The sequence below is a fragment of the Desmodus rotundus genome, chromosome 5 (assembly GCF_022682495.2).
Source record: "Desmodus rotundus isolate HL8 chromosome 5, HLdesRot8A.1, whole genome shotgun sequence".
Lineage (NCBI taxonomy): Eukaryota > Metazoa > Chordata > Mammalia > Chiroptera > Phyllostomidae > Desmodus > Desmodus rotundus.
Window position 1 is genome coordinate 7264119 of NC_071391.1, and position 20910 is coordinate 7285028.

General features: G+C 45.5%; 1 long non-coding RNA gene and 2 pseudogenes across 2 annotated transcripts in view; 2 read left to right on the forward strand and 1 right to left on the reverse strand.

The window, feature by feature from the left end:
• The window catches only part of LOC128781058 (uncharacterized), a 59894-nt gene that overhangs the window by 27573 nt on the left and 11411 nt on the right, over positions 1-20910 (reverse strand). The gene's annotated exons all lie outside the window — the stretch shown is intronic.
• On the forward strand, positions 1273-2034 carry LOC139440253 (catenin alpha-1 pseudogene; annotated as a pseudogene).
• Positions 2035-3721, forward strand: LOC128780817 (catenin alpha-1 pseudogene; annotated as a pseudogene).

The window sequence follows — 20910 nt, forward strand, 5'->3', positions numbered from 1 at the left end:
TCTTCACCTGCTATGAATTTTCTACATATCAGAAAATGGCCTCCATCAGGTGAGAAGTAAAACCAAGCGCCTGTAGATTAGGGCAGTGTGTACCAGAGTGGGTGCGTGTCTGTGTATCACAAGAGATGGGAGTGTTCACTGTGTCACATTCCAGTGACTGGTCTCACGGCTCACCTCCAATCCCCTCCCAACCCCATGCAATCTGGCTCCCATCCCAACCATTTCACTGATATTCATTCCTCCCTTCTGACATGTCAATCTTGAAGCCAGTTCTGATTTTGTATATTGTAAGAGGTAGAAATCTTGGTTTCTCTCTTGCTGATGGGTAGTAGTGATGTCTGACCATAAAGAGTCTTTTACTGTCGAGTTGTGACATCGTTTATGCCACATATTAAGTTGTCTCTGTGTGTACATCCATTTTTGAGTTACCTATCATGTTCCACAGCATAGTGGTCTATTTCTAAGGCTACACTAATCTGGATGAAGAGGAATTTTTTATTAATTCACTTTCAATATCTGAGTGAAAAGTAACCACTCAGTGTTCTTCCTAATATTCTTGGCCATTTTCAGACAGGGATTGTTTTGTGTGCATTTTTAAATTATTTCATCCAGTTCCTCATTAATCTCCAGTGGCATTCATGTAAAAAGTAATTTGAATTTATGTATCAATTTTGTAAAGATTGACATTTTTAGAATTAGTCTTCCAAATCACAGCATATACCTTACTCATTAGATTTGTTCCTAGGTGTTTTATGGTTTGTCACTTTTGACAATGAGACATGTTCCATTTCTAATTCTCTCTGTCCTACAGCATACACAAGCTGTTGTGTTTGTATATATGGAGCATGTATTCAGGACTTACAATGTATCTCCTCTTACTATTTTAATACTGTTAGTGGTTCCCTGTGAGCCTGTTTCATGGCTCCTGGTGAAAGAATCACGTTGGTGGCAAGCCGAAGAATTTAATCTCATCTTTGCAAATATTTACACTTATTTCATGTTCTTATTTGCGTGTGACACAGAGAATTAGCAGACCCATGTTGACTAATGTTGTGGGTTCATCAGGTATTTCCCCTCCTATTGTAACAGAAGCACCTTCAGCATTCACTGATTTAGAGTGATGTTTGCTGTTGACTTTGAAGATTGATTTTATTGGTTGTAAAGATTTTTCTTCTATTCCTACTTTCTTTAGAATTTTTACCAAGAAAGTTCACCAGGATTTGTTCCTTGGAGCTGCATGGGAGGAACAAGTGGTGACTGTTGGCTCCGGGCCTTGGGAAAATTGCTGTGCTTGCTCCCTTCCCCACAGAAGTGCCTGCTGTGCTCGCAGGCAACGTAGACTTCAGATGGGAAACCTGTGAAGTCTAGACATTCCGACTCTGGCAGTTGAGAGACTATTGGAGACTCTTGTTGCACAGGCTACGTCTGGTGAACACCAATAGGAAGGGTCCCTCTAAAGAGAAGAGAGACCATTCCAAGAAGGTCCCGGTTTTTGGTGCATCTTGTCAAAAAGCAAGTGAGAATTCTTGGAGAATGGGATAAAATTGGAAGGAGAGTCAGTGTCTGAAGGAGAATCTCGTGTCTGCTGCAGAAGATGTTGGAAAAGAAGTTGATTTGATGTATAGGCTGCGGGAGAATTTGTGGATGACCCCTGTTCCTCTCTGATGTGTGGCAATGTGGTTCAGGCAGCCCAGCTTTGCTCTCTGCAGTTACCTGGCTGCTTGTTTTGGCTGACATGGCAGGTGTCTACAAATTACTTGTACAGGTGAAAGTTGTGGAGATGGCATCTTGAAACTGAGGAATGATGGCTCTGAACAAGTCTTGGGAATACAATATAAAGCCCAGGAACCTCAAGTGGATAAACTCAACATCGCAGCAGCTAAAAGGCAACGGGAAGTGAAAGTTGTGGGCCATCGTGATCATGTGGGGGCACATACAGATGGATGTGTCTTTCACATCGATCTTCTCCCCCTCTCCTTCTCTCTCTATTCCCCTCTCTGTAATAAGTACGGAAACAAACAAACAAATAAATAAATGTTTAAAAAGAGGAACTATGTGCTCAATTCTGCAATACGTAAAATGATGAAGAGAATAGAGACCTGTGTAGGCACCTTCCCAAACTGTCATGGACCCCTGGTCAGATTCATTCCTGGAAACCAGTGTTCCCCTGTTAGAACTGATTGAAACTGCAAAAGGTGGAAATGAGAAAGAACTTAAAGTGGGTGCCCAAGTTTCTGGGAACATGCCAATAAATTTTCTGAGGCCATCAACTGGCCTGTTCCATTTCAAACAATGAAGAAGATACCAAGCTTGTTCAGACCTCTGTAAGCCTGCTAGAAACTCTATGTCCTGAGGATAGCAATGCCGCATTGGCGGTAGCAGCTAAAGCAGAGAGTGAACTGTCCCAAGAGTATGTGGATCTTTTGAAAGAAGAGTGGGAAAAACCAGTCCATGTTCTCACAGAAGGTGTCGATGATGTTATATCCACTGATGACTTCCTCCCTGTCTCAGAGTGTCACATATTGGAATATGTAAACAGATGTGTCATTGTTCCCCATGAGAATGATATGGATGGGCTGTACCACAGAGCTGTCACAATCTGAGGCCAAGTAACCTGGGTCATTCCTGCAGTCGCCTGAGCCATGGACAACTACCTATGAGCCAGGGGACCACATGAGAGAAGGTGCTGGAAGCTCCCAAGCTTCTCTCCAACACTGTCATGACACATTTTACTGAGCAAGTGGATGCAGCGGTGAAAGCCCTCAGCTCAGATCCTGCCTGTCCATGGATGAAAATGAGTTGATTGAAGCCTCCTGCCTGGTAGGCAGTGGCATGGGGGACACCAGGAAAGTGGTGCTACTGAGTGGGACTCCCAACTAGATGCATGACTCTGACTTGAAGACAGAAGACTTCCTTGTCTGAAGTAGGACAAGTGCCCAGACAGGATTTGATCAGCCTATAGTGGGCCAGAGTGCCCAGGCCATGCTGGCTAGCCTCCCCAAGAGCAAAAAGAAAACACTGAGGGACAGGCAGTCAGCTTCCAGGAGGAAAGAGAAACTTGGATGCTGACGTGTTCAAAATGCACAACAGTAGTAACCACACAATTATGCTGTCCAGGCAGATGAGCATGATTGTTGTGGAGGTGAGGGACTTTGCCAGAGGCTTGGGAAGCTCAAAATACATCGGCTGTGCATCACTGCTAAGAAAATCACCAAGGCAATTTTCAGGTGGCACAAGGGTGGCCATACCACTGCAGACCATTGCCCACACGTGGCCTGCAAGCAGGTCCTGCTGGTCTCCCAGCAGCACATTGCCCTCTATTGTCACCAGCTCAACATCTGCAGCAAGGTCAGGGCCAAGGAGCAAAACCATGGTGGGGAGCTTCCTACCTCTGGGCTAGACAGCGCCATGTCCCTCATGAGCACTGTGAAGAACTTGAGGAATGCCATTGTGGGGATGGTGAAGGCATGCTATGTGGCCTCCTCCAAATACCAGAGGTCTCATAGTACGGCTTTGTCCAACCTGTTGGCTATGTCATGGAAGATGAAGGCACCTGATAAAATGCCTTGGTGAAGACAGAAAAACAGGACAAGACACAGCCAATATTGAAAGGGCATCTCTGAAGTTGCAGGTGAACCCTGTGCAGGTTCTCAGGGAATTCAGAACCATGGACAGCACCCAAGGCTGCAGGAGCTACCAGTGCCTCCCCTGGGGCCCTTAACATAAGTCACTTTTCTTCATGGAAGTGTTTTTGCTGAATCAAACACTGAAGTCAGTTTGCACAGCTTTTTAAACCTGGCCAAGGGGGGAATTTTGCATGGGCACACTTGTGTTTAAGTTGGTCATAAATATTCTCAGAAATCAGGAACATATTTCTAGCTATATTTTTAGTAGACTTAAATAAAAATAAAAATTTCATAACTGAACAGATTCCTATATTAACTTGTAAAAATGCCCTTGACCAAGTGTGATGCCTATTGTCTTAGTGTGGCATCAGGGTTAGAATGAAGGAGAGAGCTGACTCACCCTGGGTTCAGGGAGGGACCTTTCATTAGCCCTGCATCCCGGCATTTTGGCTGCTATTCAATGGCCATATTGAGTCAGGGAAAGCAAAGTGGGTATCTCAGGAAGCTGTCCCCAGATGATGAATGTCCCTAGAAGCAGTGCTGAGAGGGAGAAACCACATGCAACTCAGTAAAACAACATCTATCATGAAGGAAACTGATTACTCTCTTAATGACAGAAATGGGAATTTTAATGCACGGGTACAGTTACTAACGTACACTCCACTGCAGGACATATCAGCTGAGTTACTTTCGTTCAGGCTACAGTGTTGTGATGATGTAATCAGAACATGCCCTTCACCCCTTCTGCAGCCTCACACACATACAACATTGGGCTCCCTTCTCATAACTGCAGGGTTTCCTGCCTGGGCTTGCATTAGAGCCTAAGAGAAGAGTGTTTGCTTAGGCAGTAATTGAGACTTTACCTTATTTGTGATTAAAAAGTGATTACTGTAGCTACAAAGTATGCTTTTACTGTCTTCTCTGAATTTTATGAACTTGAATGTTTTTACACTAACTTTTTCCTGATAAGCTCCACCTTGAAACCAAAAAGAAGTTTGCAACATTGTACATTTGTTGAGGTGAGGATATAGATTAAACCTTTAGAAGCTGAGGTGGACACTTGCATCTGGAATCCACACCATATGTTCAACTAGGTAAGGCAAGTCTGCTGTCTGGCCTTCACCTAATGGGCACACAGCACAAATGTCACCACACACACACATAAACTTACAGCCACTGCTGATGGGGCCCTCTGACTCAGGACATCTGGGACAAAACTACTTTAATAAGAACATCAAGGATAATGCTCCCAAGTCAATCCCATCCTCTCACAGGTGTGCAAGGGAATTTTCCAGAGACTACCTGACATGTGATACTGCAACAGAGTGAAGAGTGAAGGAAATGCATGAATGCCCCTGTCTTCCACTGAGCCAGACATTAGGAGACTTGGGCCTATCTAAACAGTGCTACTCTCCCCACTGAAAACAGAGATTTGGTAAAGACCAAACAGCCCAGATCAGTGTGGCTCAGTTGGTTGGGCATCATCCTATGAAGCAAAAGGTCACCAGTTCGATTCCTGGTCAGGGCACAAGGCTGTGTGCAGGTTCAGTCCTCAGTCGGGGTGCAGTGGCCTCCAAGCTATCTCTGTCTCTCCTACATTGATGTTTCTCTCTTTCCCCCTCCCTTCCCCACTCTATGAAAATGAATATAATCTTAAAGACAAAAAACACCAAGGAACTAAGGGAATTTGAGGAGAGAGTAGAACAGGATTGAGGCACTACTGCACACTGCGTGTGCAATAAAATAATAACTACTTCAAGTATGTTGTTTCGTGTAATTTGGAAAACACGCTGCTCAGAGACAAGACCAAGGCAGCAATCCATTTGATGAGTTGTGTGCATTCTTCTGAGTCCCCGATCTTCCTTTTCTCCACAACACACATCTGTCATCATCTCGCTACATTTTTCCTTGCAGTGGATGAAAAAACAGTGGCTTATCATTGTGACATCTGGGCTCGGTGCAGTTCAGAGGCCAGCAGAGGGGTCAGCTGCAGGATGTGCTGAGGTCAGAGGGTGGGGCAGTGGTAGTGCCCCCAGGGGTGTGGGCCATGAAGGTGCACTGTCTGTGGAGAACTGAGAAATGATAATAAAATGGAAATAAGTCCACTGCTTTTGATTATCACCATTGTCCATATTCTCAACAGTATCACTGATAACATAGTCCTCCATGATGAACACTCTGAACAACTGGTGCCTTTTCCTGGACCTACTGCTCCCACATGCTTGTCCATGACACATCCTGACCTCAAGGGTTCATCAGGAACCCAGGATCCTCCCACTGAGTGGCTCCAGCATCTCGCAGGCCCTTACAGTTTACAGGGTCCCTGATGCAATGGCAGGTTAGGGAGAGGTCAAAACCATGGAGACATTGAAAGATCAGCCAGTGGTCTCCAGGGGTTGGGGAGACGGAGGGGATATAGGCGGAGCACAACGAGTGTAGGGCAGGAAAGTTGTCTGCAGTGTAAGGGTGGGTATGCCTAGTTGTACATTTCACCAAACACATGGAATGTACAACACACATGTGAACCCTACTGGTAAGTATGGGCCGCACGTGATACTGATGTGTCAATGGGGGTTTGCTAAGTGTGACACGTGTCCCAGTCTGGTGGGGCTGTAGATGGGTGTTGGGCGGTTGTGCATGGTCGTGAGTGGGATGCCTGTGGGAACGCTGCACTTGCTGTTCAATTTCTCTGTGAACCTAAACCATTCTAAAAAAATTGTCTGTTGAAAAAGGAAAGTAGGCATTGGCTGGTGTAGCTCAGTGGATGGAGAGTGGGTTGTGAACTAAATGTTGCAGGTTCGATTCCCAGTCAGGGCACATGCCTTAGTTGCAGGCCAGGTCCCCATTGGGGCCACGTGAGAGTCAAGCACACATTGATGCTTCTCTGCCTCTCTTTCTCCTTCTGTTCCCCTCTCTCTAACAATAAATAAATAAAATCTTAAAAAAATAAAAAAAAGTAGCACTAAAAAAATATTCTCTTCAGACAAGGAAAAGAAATCTGTATAGAAACAATTGTGCCCTAGCCAGTGTGGCTCAGTGGGTTCGAGGGATATCCCATAAACCCAAAGAATGCAGGTTTGATTCATGCCCAGGGCACATGCCTAGGTAGGGGGTTCAATCCCTGTTTGGGGTGTATGCATGATGCCTCCAATCCACGTTTTTCTCTCACATTGATGTTTGTCTCCCATTGTCTTTCCCTGCGACCCCCTCTCTCTAAAATCAATGAGCACATCCTTCAAAGAGGATTTTTCAAAAATTAATTGATGAGGACTCATGGGCAACCAAGTGGTGATTGATCGGGGGGGATGGGTATAAGGGGTCTAAGTGGTAAGTGGAAAAATACAATAAAGATTACAATAAAAAAGGAACCGATGAATTAAACATTTAAGATAATCTACTAAAAAAAAGACACTTTTGACACTGTTAACAATTCCTACCACTTGGGGAACACACACTCAGCACAGAACCAGGGACTCCTGTCCCATAGCCCAGCCATTCCCATCCCGTGACGTCATGGGAAAGGCAGGACTGTGGCATCCGGAACAGTAGCAGCAGCACCATACTGAAATGGACCTGCAGAAATGTGCAGTGTGTTCAGGAAAAATTGTGAAACTTTACTCACAGAGCCACACACCTTGTATTTCAAGGAAACATTTACAATTTTACAGTGGTCAATTATTGTCAAATAATTGCACAGATTCAATGCCGCTCCCACCAGCGCCCGCCCAGGACAGGTGTGCTGTGTTTTGAATTCTGAAATGTGTCTGCATGACTCAAAATGAGAACATTTGCATTTCTTGGATAGTGGGGAGAAGCGTGACTTTGGACACAGACTAGTGGTTTCAAGGTCAGCTCTGCAACTCTCTACCCATGGGTCTTCAGCTGGTGCTGTCTGTTCGCCTCACTTTCCTTCCTCATCTATAAAATAAGGGTGACATCTGAGTGCCGACCTCAGAGGACTTGTGTTGGGAGGAAAGGATAAATGGAGCAAACGTGCTCCCCACAGTGTCTGGGGGTAAATGTCAGCTCTTACTCCTCCATCAGGAAGGATCAAATGTAAACACTAAGTCACACAGACTAACTCACCTCATTCCCAAGTCCAACAGCACGTTGGGTCTCTCTGACTCTGCCTACAGGAGTGTATGTTTCTCCTCAGTGCTGATAGAGAGTGCTTCTGAATCTGGCTCTGGCCCCACTGAGATTTCCATCAGTTAAGATGAGATCATTACTTTTCAGTCACTTCCTTCACTGTTCATGATCACCTGGGAGTCACTGTTACTGTGAAGTTCAAACCCTAACATGGGATATTGGAACTAAGGGTAGAGGAGGGTGGTGGGTGGGGATGGGTGTTACTTACACAGGGCACACAGGGTCTTCAGACTCTGTCCTCAGCAGGATGCATAGGCACACATTTCCCTCGGGTCTCAGAATGACATCGGAGGAGTTGCTGAGGGTTTTGGTCTTCAAACTGGTAAACACACCCCAGGGGGATGAAAACTTCTGAGGGACAGGTACTTTGCTGGGTGTTGCTCCCCACAGCTGGCAGGGCATTCTCTGTCCTCGACTCGAGGTGCTGGTAGGGGAAGTGAGCCAGGGAGTTAGGTGACTCAGACAGAGCAGGGCCACATCCTCTCTCAATCCTGAAAGTGGACATGTGCCATTTATTTTGATATTTAACAACCTTTCACTATAAAGTTATTACTGGAACTGTTGATGCCCCCATAAACTGTGTGAGTCTCCCTGCAAGTGGCAACTGGCCCATTCTCTTGTTTCCACCATGACCTGCAGGCAGTGGGGTTCCAGGTATATGCGTGTTTTTCAAAGGAATAAAGCAAAGCAGAAGATGTTGAGATTGGACCTCAGCCCTCCTTCCTTTGCCAGTCTCCAGAGTCCTGTGACCAGGCAAAAGTTATGACCACCCTTCTGCTCATACCCCCAAAAGTCCCTCTTCCTCCTGGGCTTTCCCCTCACCCAGAATGACCCCTGAGTGTTCCCCAGACAATTCAGCTCCATTCAGAACTGACTCTTTCTCCAGGCAAATCACAACAGGGAATTAGTCAATCAATGCTTTTAGGTTTCACAGAACTGTTATAATTTCTTCAAAAATATTTACCCAAAATTACTATAGTAATATGTCACTTTGTAGTAATATAATATAGTGAAAATGTGCCAATGAATGTTTTGGGGTCGGTTTGTCTATTGTTAAAATTATATTTTATTGATTATGGTATCACAGATTTCCCATTGTTCTTTTCTCCCCTTTATCCTCTGTGCCTGGTACCCTGTTTCCTCCAGCATCCCTTCCCTCTCCCCCGCTTAGTTCATGTCCAGGATCCATATATATAAGTTCTTTGGCTTCTGCATTACCTATGCTATTCTTACCATCCCTTCGTCTATTTTGTTCCTACCATTTATGGTTCTTATTCCATGTACCTTTTCCCATTCCCTCCTCCCACTCCCTGCTGATTACCCTCCATGTGATCTCCATTTCTGTGATTCTGTTCCTGTTCTAGGTGTTTGCTTAGTTTGTTATGTTCAGTTGTTGATAGTTGTGAGTTTGTTGTAATTTTACTGATCATAGTTTTGATCTTCTTTTTCTGAGATAAGTCCCTTTAACATTTCATATAATAAGAGCTTGGTAATAATGAACTCCTTTAATTTGACCGTAACTGGGAAGCCCTTTATTTGCCTTATTTTAAAATTTATTTTTTAATATATTTATTGATTATACTATTACAGTTGTCCCATTTCCCGCCCGCCCACTCCACTCCATCCTGCCCACCCCCTCCCTCCCACATTCCCCCCCCTATAGTTCATGTCCATGGGTCATACTTATAAGTTCTTTGGCTTCTCAATTTCCTACACTATTCTTACCCTCCCCCTGTCTATTTTCCACCTATCATCTATGCTACTTATTCTCTGTACTTTCCCCCCTCTCCCCCTCCCACTCCCCTATTGACAACCCTCCATGTGATCTCCATCTCTATGATTCTGTTCCTGTTCTAGTTGTTTGCCTAGTTTGCTCTTGTTTTTGTTTTAGGTGTGGTCGTTAATAAATGTGAGTTTGCTGTCATTCTTACTGTTCCTATTTTTGATCTTCTTTTTCTTAGGTAACTCCCTTTAACATTTCATATAATAAGGGCTTGGTGATGATGAACTTCTTTAACTTGACCTTATCTGAGAAGCACTTTATCTTCCCTTCCATTCTAAATGATAGCTTTGCTGGATACAGTCATCTTGGATGTAGGTCCTTGCGTTTAATCTTGGGTAGTGTAATTATGATGTGCCTTGGTGTGTTCCTCCTTGGGTCCAGCTTCTTTGGGACTCTGAGCTTCCTGGCTTCCCGGAAGTCTATTTCCTTTGCCAGATTGGGGAAGTTCTCCATTATTTGTTCAAATAAGTTTTCAATTTTTTGTTCCTCCTCTTCTCCTTCTGGCACCCCTATAATTCGGGTGTTGGAACGTTTCAAGGTGTCCTGGAGGTTCCTAAGCCTCTCTCCATTTTCTCCAAGTTCTTGTTTCTTCATTCTTTTCTGGTTGGATGTTTGTTTCTTCCTTCTGTTCCACACCATTGATTTGAGTCCCAGTTTCCTTCTCATCACTATTGGTTCCCTGTACATTTTCCTTTGTCTCTCTTAGCATAGGCTTCATTTTTTCATCAGGTTTTTCGAACAGATTCAACCAAGTCTGTGAGCATATTGATAACCAGTGCTTTGAACTGTGCATCCGATAGGTTGGCTATCTCTTCGTCGCTTAGTTGTATTTTTTCTGGAGCTTTGAAGTGTTCTGTCATTTGGGCCATTTTTTTTTGTTTGTTTGTCTTGGCGTGTCTGTTACTTTAAGGGGCGGAGCCTTAGGTGTTCACCAGGGCGGGGTAATGCTGGTCGCTGCACTGTGATGCTGTACGTGGGGGAGGGGCCGAGTGGGAGCAATGGTGCCCTCCTCACTCTCCTCCGGACCTCAATCTTTCACTCTGATACCCACAATCAAACTGGGCCCCTCTGGTGCTGGTTCCCCAGTGGATGGGCTTGTGCACGCCCTAGGCCCCTGTGGGTCTCTCCAACGACCTCTCCTGTGAGGCTGGGAGTCTCTCCTGCTGCCGCCCCAACCCCCACGGGCGCTTTCAATCAGAGGTTTGAGGCTTTATTCCCCCCCGCCCCCCCCCCCCCCCCCCCCCCCCCGAGCTGGAGCCCTGGGTTGCGCAGTTGCTTCGCTGCCCGCCGTTCGTCCGGTTTATCTGTGGGCGAATGTGGTGCCGCAGGGTGCTACCCGCCACTCTGAGTCCGGCCCTCTGGGTTTATCTGTACAAATGTGGGGCCGCAGGGTCTGCTAGTGCTCGGACTGTCTGCGCCATTTGTCCCACACTCCGCCAGTCTCAGTCCCGCCACAGCCACGCGAGTCCTCTCCACCCCGGTGCCCGTCTCCGCCCCTCCTACCAGTCTGGATGAATGTTTATTTTCTATTTCCTTGGTGTCAGTCCCCCTTGCTGTTCGATTTTCTGTCAGTTCTGGTTGTGCGAGGAGGCGCAGTGTGTCTACCTATGCCGCCATCTTGGTTCCCAACCTGCTGTTATTTTTACTGTTCATATTTTTAATCTTTTTTCTTAGGTAACTCCCTTTAACATTTCATATAATAAGGGCTTGGTGATGATGAACTTCTTTAACTTGACCTTATCTGAGAAGCACTGTATCTGCCCTTCCATTCTAAATGATAGCTTTGCTGGATACAGTCATCTTGGATGTAGGTCCTTACCTTTCATGACTTGGAATACTTCTTGCCAGCCTCTTCTTGTCTGTAAGGTCTCTTTGGAGAAATCAGCTGACAGTCTTATGGGAACTCCTTTGTAGGTAACTGTCTCCTTTTCTCTTGCTGCTTCTAAGATTCTCTCCTCTTTAATCTTGGGTAATGTAATTATGATGTGCCTTGGTGTGTTCCTCCTTGGGTCCAGTTTCTTTGGGACCCTCTGAGCTTCCTGGACTTCCTGGAAGTCTATTTCCTTTGCCAGACTGGGGAAGTTCTCCTTCATTATTTGTTCAAGTAAGTTTTCAATTTTTTGCTCTTCCTCTTCTCCTTCTGGTACCCCTATAATTCAGATGTTGGAACGTTCCAAGATGTCCTGGAGGTTCCTAAGCCTCTCCTCATTTTTTTGAATTCTTGTTTCTTCATTCTTTTCTGGTTGAATGTTTCTTTCTTCCTTTTGTCCGAATGATGATTTGAGTCCTGGTTTCTTTCCCTTCACTGTTGGTTTCTTGTATATTTTTCTTTATTTCAGTTTAGATAGCTGTCACTTCTTCTTTTATTTTGGAGCTGTACACAATCATTTCAGTGACCATCTTAATTACTAATGTTTTGAACTCTGCATCTGCTAGGTGCTCTCTCCTGGTCACCTAGTTCTATTTGTAGAGTTTTGATAGGGTCTTTAATTTAGCCTGTGCATCTTTTTCTTAAATTTTATTTTATTGATTATGCTATTACAGTTTTCCCAATTTTTTCCTCCTTATACCTCCTTCACCATGTTTATTTTGCCCAGTGTGGATCCTTGGGTGGTGAGGTCTGTGTCACTCACCTGTTGTTACTCCAGTACATCTGCAGGGAAAGGTGGGACCACCTTGACCATCAGTGGTGGCCTTGCTATGTGTGCTCTCTGCCCCAGCTGCCCATCTGTGCTGTTCCCACCAGTCTAGTTAATTGTTGTTTCCTTAACTCATTGGTTGTCAGGCTTCCATTCACTTCAATTTTCTGGCATTTCTGGTTGATTTTTGTTTTTCAATTGTTTGTTTCCTTCCTCTGGTTGCTTCAGGAGGTGAAGCATATCTACCTATGACTCCATCTTTACAGTAACTCCTGTTATTCTTTGTATTAATGCATAAAGAAGAGGCTGAAAATACCAAAGACACAATAGTTCATAATAATAAACATTCTTCCACTTCTCCACACCACCTCCATGTTGGTGACAATATTGTACCCAGACAAAAGGACCTTGTCCCTGGACCCACACCTCACATTTTAACATTTTGCTTTATACATCCCCTGCACACACACTTGTTTATTAGGAACTCATAGTCCCTGCTCAGTCTTGGTGCTTTGCACGCACATGCAGAAGTTGGCCATGGCTCACTGATTGATGTGGACCATTTGGAAAAGGGACTACTTATGTGCAATCAGAGTGGACTTGTGGGGGGAGCAAGAATAGGCTTGTGATGGGGAGTCAGAAGGAGAAGATTGACTGCAGTCACTGAAATGGACACTCTCTCATCGGACTGGTCACTGGCTTGGAAGGGAGCAGAGGCCTCAGGATCCTTAACAATGGCAGCTTGAAGGACCCCCAGAAGAATAGTGGAGAATCAGAGGTCATCCCCTGGATCAGGAGGCCAGAGAAACCCCCCCCAACTCTTCAGACTTGGCTCCTGGACCATGTTGGTGCCACCTGTTTCAGAACATGCCCAACATGCCCCAGTGCAGTTAGGGGGCCATTGATGTGTTCATGTGTTTCCCAGTGGCCCCTCTTGTCTCATGATCTAGTTGGGGAGGTCAGTCAGAGGGCACTTGCCTGCATTACTTGGAAAAGTTGCCATGAAGCATGTGGATTGTGAAGACACACCATTAAGGCCAGAGGACAAGGTTGATTGAAGTATTGGAAGCAATGTTGGAGATGGGGGCATGGAAGCACTGGCGCCAGGGTGGCCGTGCCAAGAGGTGGAGTGTGTGGACCCTCGATGGGGGAATGACTCCCGAGAAGTTATACATGGCCAAATATATCCGAAATACCCCTGTGAAAGTGAACCAGGCTGGGACTGAGAAAAGTGGGTGAAAGCTGCCCAGGGAATGAACATGTTTGTGAAAGAGATTAAAGTAATGTGAAGGGAATTGTCAGTTGTGAAAGTGTCTTTAAGACATAACTGGCCCAATGCAACCCCCTGCCTGAATTCCCCTGGGAAGCTCACCAGTCACCCATGGAGGCAGGCTCAGCGGGAGCTCACTCCAGGGAGTAAGAGGGAAATTAGTTGAGCCTCCACTTGGCTTTGAGGAGCCATCACAGATGCCAGACTGTGTCAGGAGGAAAGCCCAACATAGTCACAACCCAAGTGTGGAAAGTGGACATTCAGGCAAGGCTCAGTACTTTGTCAAGAGGTGGAGATGACCTTCGTTCAGTGTTCAAGGGACATTTTATCTCATAGGGGTTCACCTGTGGGGTGAGAATTTCCTCTTAGTTGTGTGAATTGAGGGTGAGGATCTTCATCATCACTGGGTGGACATTTCCTGCACATAGATGATGAGGGTCATTGTCAGTGCAGTGGAGGGACCTATGGTCCAGGACAGAGAATGCCCAGAGTGGAACCTGGCCATGGAAAGCAGACACAGAGTCAACTCGAGGTCTTCCATGGACTTGGAACCTGAGCAGGCCCCCATCAGTTGGACCTGAGAGCCTGAAAGTGCCCAGATGGACTTGGGGGAGGGGATGAGGGAGGACAGTCACATGCCAGAGACAGGATCAGTGTTGGGCTGTGGGCACTGAGGGACAGGATGCCTTTCTGATTCTCAGCATTTCGCCCTTGAGTTGTGTAAAGAATGATTGTGTTCTGGCAGACATGTGTATAAGTGTGTGTGAGAAACACACGTGACATGAGCCTCCCTAAAGCCTCCATTTTATTCAACCACCTAGAAACAACTTTGGTTTTGCAGATGCTTTACTGAAATGGAAATGTATGTGAGGCTTCAACAATTGTCTTGCATTTGTAGATCGAAGGATGAAGAAGGAAAGCTCAGCTGTGGCTTCTACCCGTGGACAGCTGGTGTGTGGACAATCTCTGTGGTCGTGTGGAAGTTAGTACCGAGCACACCAAATGCTACTGTATATTGATTGCTGGAAAACAAAAACAGAGACATCACCTATATCTCACGTATTTTTACCAAGGAGCATCCTGAAGAACAGACATGCCTCCTCATTATTCCCTGGATTGGTCCACATGCATTGACAGGAAGCTGGTACTGGAAGACAAGCTGGAATTATTGCATTTCTTCTATCTCAGGTGACCATGAGCAATCCCAAAGGCTGCTGGTGCTGCCCAATCTTGTCCCCCCAGGGTTACTTCCCTTGGTCATTTTTCCTGTATGTTTCCTGTTCTTTGAAATAACATAGCCAACACTATGCTGTGTTTTAGTTTTCAGTACCTCAGTCCAAACAGGAGTGAATGGGAAGTTCTGAGTTCCTGCACATTAGAATAAGAGCCAACTGCCCCATGGCCCCACCCAGCCCCTGTGTTGGACAACACATTATAGGTGTGTGCTCCTCGTAATTTGTCTAACCGAGTATTTAAAGAAAATACCCATCATCTTGAATTGAAGGCACTGAGAATATAAAATGGTTTAGTTACAATGAATGCACATTCAAATATTACTCTTTTAGCACTTTCAATGAACACCTAATGGTGTAAAAAACATTCAGTGCAGAGTGCACCCAACCTGCAGGACCCTCTCATCCCACTGGCCTGTAGCTACAGACACTCCCCACCAGCCAACTTCGTCCCCACCCACCCTGGAAACCACTCTTTGTCCTCTGTGTCTAAGACATTGGCTACTTTATACAATGTGATGTTTCTCTACTGGTGAATGGCTCATTTGTTTTCCCATAGTTCTTCAAGGTTCATCTACACCATCCCCTGTGTCAGGAACTTCTCAGTGATGTGCACTTTCCTGTTTCTGCTGAGGCAGTGTGTCCAGGTGGATACTTGGGAATGTTTCAGACAGTATATGAGGGCAGGGAATGAGCACTAGATCACAATACACAACGTCTGTCCTATGTGGAAAGACTGCTGCATGGGAACCACTGGTTTCTGTTTTCCCCTCTCCCAGCACCCAGGGGGGATTCACAGCCATGGTTTCCACGTGTAACTCTGCAGTGTTTAATTCACAGTCAAGGAACCCAAGCACTGGTGACAGCAAACCTAGTTTGCTTGACAGTGCACTGAAGGTGTGTTAGTAAGATAGAAGGAATCTTCTGACAAGCATGAGCATCACATGCTTCGAAAGAGTTGTCACAAACTGAGCACCTGTGTGTCCTGTCCCGCAGTTCAAATGCAGTTAAAGAGACACCAAAATTACTGCAAAACCTGGATCTTCTCCAGAGTTTATTTGCTCTGATTGAGAAAGGATTCCTTCATGAATTTGAAGGCCTCTTCAGTTTCTTCACATGGTAGGAACTCTTTCAGGTTGTTGATGTATGTATTCACGTCCACATCAGGATCAATGGTCATTTTGACCACGTTGTCCATAAGATCGCAGCCAATTCCTGGGAAGAAAGCATGTAAATGCAGGCTCAGTGACAGAGGTGTGAGCTCCATGTAGGGCCTGACTGTGATGCTGTCATCTGACCTTCCAACAGGGACATATGCTCAGAGAGGCTGTGGGAAGGGAATGAGTCCTCATTTCTAGGAAACTCAATTCAGACTGGGGGATTGGAGAGCACGAGCACTGGCACGGGGGCCCTGAGCACAGCCGTCCTCCAAAGCCAATGCCCTGTCCATGCTCACCCGCATAGCAGTACAGGGGGAGGGCGGTCAGCATGAGGATGGTCACCAGCTTCATGGTTCAGGCAGCTGCTGTGGGCTGGTCACTCTGATGTGGCAGGAAGAAGGAGCTCCCCATGGAGGTGACTGTCCAGACTGTAGCCTTTTATTCCCCTGGTGGCCTCCCTAATCCCTCCCAGGCATCAGGGATGAGTCACAGGGTAAACCTGGCCCTGGGTCAGGAAGGGACTGGGGGAATCTCTCAGACCCAGCCCACCTGGGTTCCCTTCATAGAAACCGAGGGGACAGAGCTTGGAAAACCCTCAAACATTTGAAACTGCAATAATGGTGAGGACATTACATGATATTAATACCAGAGTGCTGGCTAAATAATAAGGCAAATGACAACCTTGTGAGCCTCTCTTGTCATCACTGTTGCTTTATTACTGCTGTGGTCCGCATTATCTCTTACCCCTTCCCCAGTCTTTCTGCCCCCATCCCCCTCCTATTCCTTCTTCACCTTCAACTTTTCCTCCTCCTCCACCACACTCCACCCGTCTTCTTCTTCCCACACCCTGTTACTCCTCTTGTTTCTCTTTTATCTCTACAGGGTACAACACATTTCACAAGCAGTCTCTCTTCCCCTGATTCTGCAAACACCTGGGCTAGGTGCAATTCCACCTAGCTGCCTGTTAGCACAGACTTTCCTTGCCCATAGATTGCAATGCAGGTGGTTTTGTTTGGGAAATAGAAATAATTTCTCATCTTCTTGGAAGGTGGTTTTCACAAAGAGTTTCTCAGTTAGGTAGATTTCATAAAATTAGTCATAATTCATAATTAAGTTTAGTGTTTTTTAGTTCCCTAGGGTTTTTGCTCCACTGATTCAAAGGGTGATTAGAGATGTATGATTGTAGATGCTCGGGGGAAGGGGGGCCGGAGGGAAGCACGGTGACAAGGTTATAACCTGGGCTGATGCAGCCGTAGAGTTGAACCTTTGATGCAACCGCTAATCATGACGTGTTCTTGGGCAAGTTACAGTGCTATTGTCCTGGGGCTCATTTTCCTCATTTCGGAAGTGGGCACACATGATCCTGTACTTGGCTTTGTAAGGATGGCTGACATTTATGTCAGGAACCTATCACAGGGCTGAAAACAGAGTAGTTAGGACTACATTGGAGGTTTCATTCTTCCATTTGCCCATGCACCCTTACATCTATGCATCCTTCATCCATCCATCCATGAATTCATGTATCCAATCATGCTCCTAAGCACCAGGAATCTCCTAGGATGGGCCCTGTGCTGTGTGTCACAGATTCCATTGTAGGAACTAGTCAAGCAGGACCTTGCGCTTGTGCAGCTTCCCTTAACTGGAAGTAACAAAGAACCCCACAATTGGATAGGAGAGAAAGGGAAAGTGATTGTGTGAATAACAACAAAACAATCACTAGGGCAGTATCCTGTAGGAGGTCCAGGCATCTATTGGACTGGGATGTTTCAGCTCACATGAGTGAATAATTATACCCAGGGGGAATTTTGGCAGGAGTTGTCTAGGCAGAGGGAATAGCAAGTACACAGGCCTTGAGTGCAGGTGGCACTTGGCCAGCTGAAAAAAGCAGGCAACATGTCTCTCTTGGTTTCAGCAAGACAGGACAGCCTCCTAGGACCGAAACACCACACCAGCCTAAGCAGGGACGGTATGGAGGAACAAGAGAAACAAAGTTGGCTGAGGGGAAAGAGAAAAGTAATGGGTGAGACAGCCTGAAAGATGCGTCAATGGTCAATCATGTGTGGAAGCATTGTTCTCTGTCGGGGTTGTTGGAGACTCATGTCTTTACATCATTCAGCTGATCCAAAGTTGCCAAGAACAGTATTGATTTAGGATGAGGACACAAATGGAAGTTATGTTCTTACATGTGCACTTTCTCCCCATTGACTCTTATTTGCGATCTTCATCCAAAGGCAAGGAAAAGACTTTTGTAAAGAAATGGAGCCTGACGCTTTGATCAGGCCTTCGTGAGTGCTCTGCCCAGTACTCAGTGGTTATGGACCTGACCTACTGTCTGCTGCACACCAGGCCCCATGCAGGTTTTGTGCTGAGGAAAAGCAGTCCCATGTCATGTACAATGAAGGGTGTGTTTCTTCATCTCCGTGTCTTCTGCATAGTCCAAGGTGACCATTCCTGGTGCATCAAAGGACCATTACCCCACTCACAAAACACACATTTAAAAGCAAGTGTTCTTAAGCAGAAATAGAAGAATCTAAAAGGTGTGTATGCTGGTACTGCTGGCCTGCTGTTTTCTCCTCCCACAGGTATTTTGATTGAGATTCCCAAATTAAATTCAGAAATGGAGGAATAAGGTATCCTCTGGTTTCCAGGTTGGTGTGACATCTACTGGCCACCTGCTATGACAAACCATGCTGGAGAGGAGAACTATTCAGATTTCACCCTGGATAGCGTGGGTCATGGGGGACCGGTCCATGTGTGGTAAGTGAGAATTATATTGGGCCTGTCCTTTAGCTCATGAAGTCCTGAAGTATACTCACGGTACTATTTTGTCATCGGAGGTCTTGCCAGGCTGAATAAAAGTAATATCATGAATCAAAAGCTATTTTTCTTTAGTGATTTATGCATTGGCCCCAAGCCTATGAAAGAGTTCTGAAGATGAGATGATATCTGATTCTTGTTCCTTGTAAGTAGTTTCTATAAATCCACCCCACAGTCTCTGGGCACAAGATACTTCATGCTTTTCTTTTTCACTCATTCTGTAAACCTGGTTCTGCCCCTCACTTCTTTGGCTGAGATTAGCCTCCAGGATGGTCTTTGGACAGGAACCTCTCTAACCTATTGATGGAGCCACTGTCTAGAAGTTGGGTGGGGTAGTACTTTCCCTGGTCAGAACCTTAAGGAATATCCCTGGTCTAGGAGACATCTTGAGGGCAGAGAGATGTTTACTGATCATAGTTCCCTGTCCACTCCTAGACCAGGTGCCTCCCAGGCCTCAGGTCAATGCTGCTGTGGAGCTGTCTCAGCTGGGTCTCCTTATACAGTGAGAATCATTCTGGGGTTGTGGTGAGGCCAGAGTGAGTTACAGAAGGGAAGTCCTAACACAGGGGCTGAGCACAGGGCAGGCACTGCCTCCACATCATTGCCAGAGATTAATTTGTAACATTGAGGAAGTTGTTCCGATCCCCTGTGGAGGACTTTTCACACCACTAGAGACTGCTGAAACTTGCTACTACTTTACATTTTCTAAAAATCTAGAGATATTCTTGTTCCATTAGGAAGAAAAACACCACAGTTTAAAAGAAGGCCTTTATTTTGATCCATTCTTTTCTTAAAAAATATATTTATGGATTATGCTATTACAGTTTTCCCATTTCCCCCCCGCCTCACTCCACTCCATCCTGACCAGCGCCTCCCTCCCACATTCCCCCCCTATAGTTCATGTCCATGGGTCATACTTATAAGTTCTTTGGCTTCTGCATTTCTACACTATTCTTACCCTCCCCCTGTCTATTTTTCACCTGTCATTTATGCTACTTATTCTCTGTACCTTTCCCCCTTCTCCCCCTCCCACTCCCCTGTTGATAACCCTCCATGTAGTCTCCATTTCTATGGTTCTGTTCCTTTTCTAGTTGTTTGCCTAATTGTTTTTGTTTTTGTTTTAGTGTGGTTGTTAATAATGTGAGTTTGCTGTCATTTTCACTGTTCATATTTTTATCTTCTTTTTCTTAGGTAAGTGCATTTAACATTTCATATAATAAGGGCTTGGTGATGACGAACTCCTTTAACTTGACCTTATCTGAGAAGCACTTTATCTTCTCTTCCATTCTAAATGATAGCTTTGCTGGATAGAGCAATCTTGGATGTAGGCCCTTGCCTTTCATGACTTGGACTACCTCTTGCCAGCCCCTTCTTGCCAGTAAGGTCTTTTTGGAGAAATCAGCTGACAGTCTTATGGGAAGCCCTTTGTAGGTCACTGTCTCGTTTTCTCTTGCTGCTTCTAAGATTCTCTCCTTCTGTTTCATCTTGGGGAATGTAATGATGATGTGCCTTGGTGTGTTCCTCCTTGGGTCCAGCTTCTTTGGGACTCTCTGAGCTTCCTGGACTTCCTGGAAGTCTATTTCCTTTGCCAGATTAGGGAAGTTCTCCTTCATTATTTGTTCAAATAAGTTTTCAATTTTTTGTTCTTCCTCTTCTCCTTCTGGCACCCCTATAATTCGGATGTTGGAACGTTTCAAGATGTCCTGGAGGTTCCTAAGCCTCTCCTCATTTTTCTGAATTCTTGTTTCTTCATTCTTTTCTGGTTGGATGTTTCTTTCTTCCTTCTGGTCCACACTGTTGATTTGAGTCCCAGTTTCCTTCGCCTCACTATTGGTTCCCTGTACATTTTCCTTTGTCTCTCTTAGCATAGCCTTCATTTTTTCATCTAGTTTTCGACCAAATTCAACCAATTTTGTGAGGTTCTTGATTACCAGTGTTTAGAACTGTGCATCTGATAGGTTGGCTATGTGTTTGCTGCTTAGTTGAATTATTTCTGGAGCCTTCAAGTGTTCTGTCATTTGGGCCATTTTTTTTTGTCTTCGTGCTTCTGTTACTTAAAGGGGCGGAGCTTTAGGTGTTCCCTGGGGTGGGGTAATGCTGGTGGCTGTGCTGTGACGCTGTACGTGGGGGAGGGGCCGAGAGGGAGTAATGGCACCCACTCCACTCTCTGGTGGCTTTCAGTCACTCCCTCTGCTACCCACAATCAAATTGGGCCCCTCTTGTGCTGGTTCCCA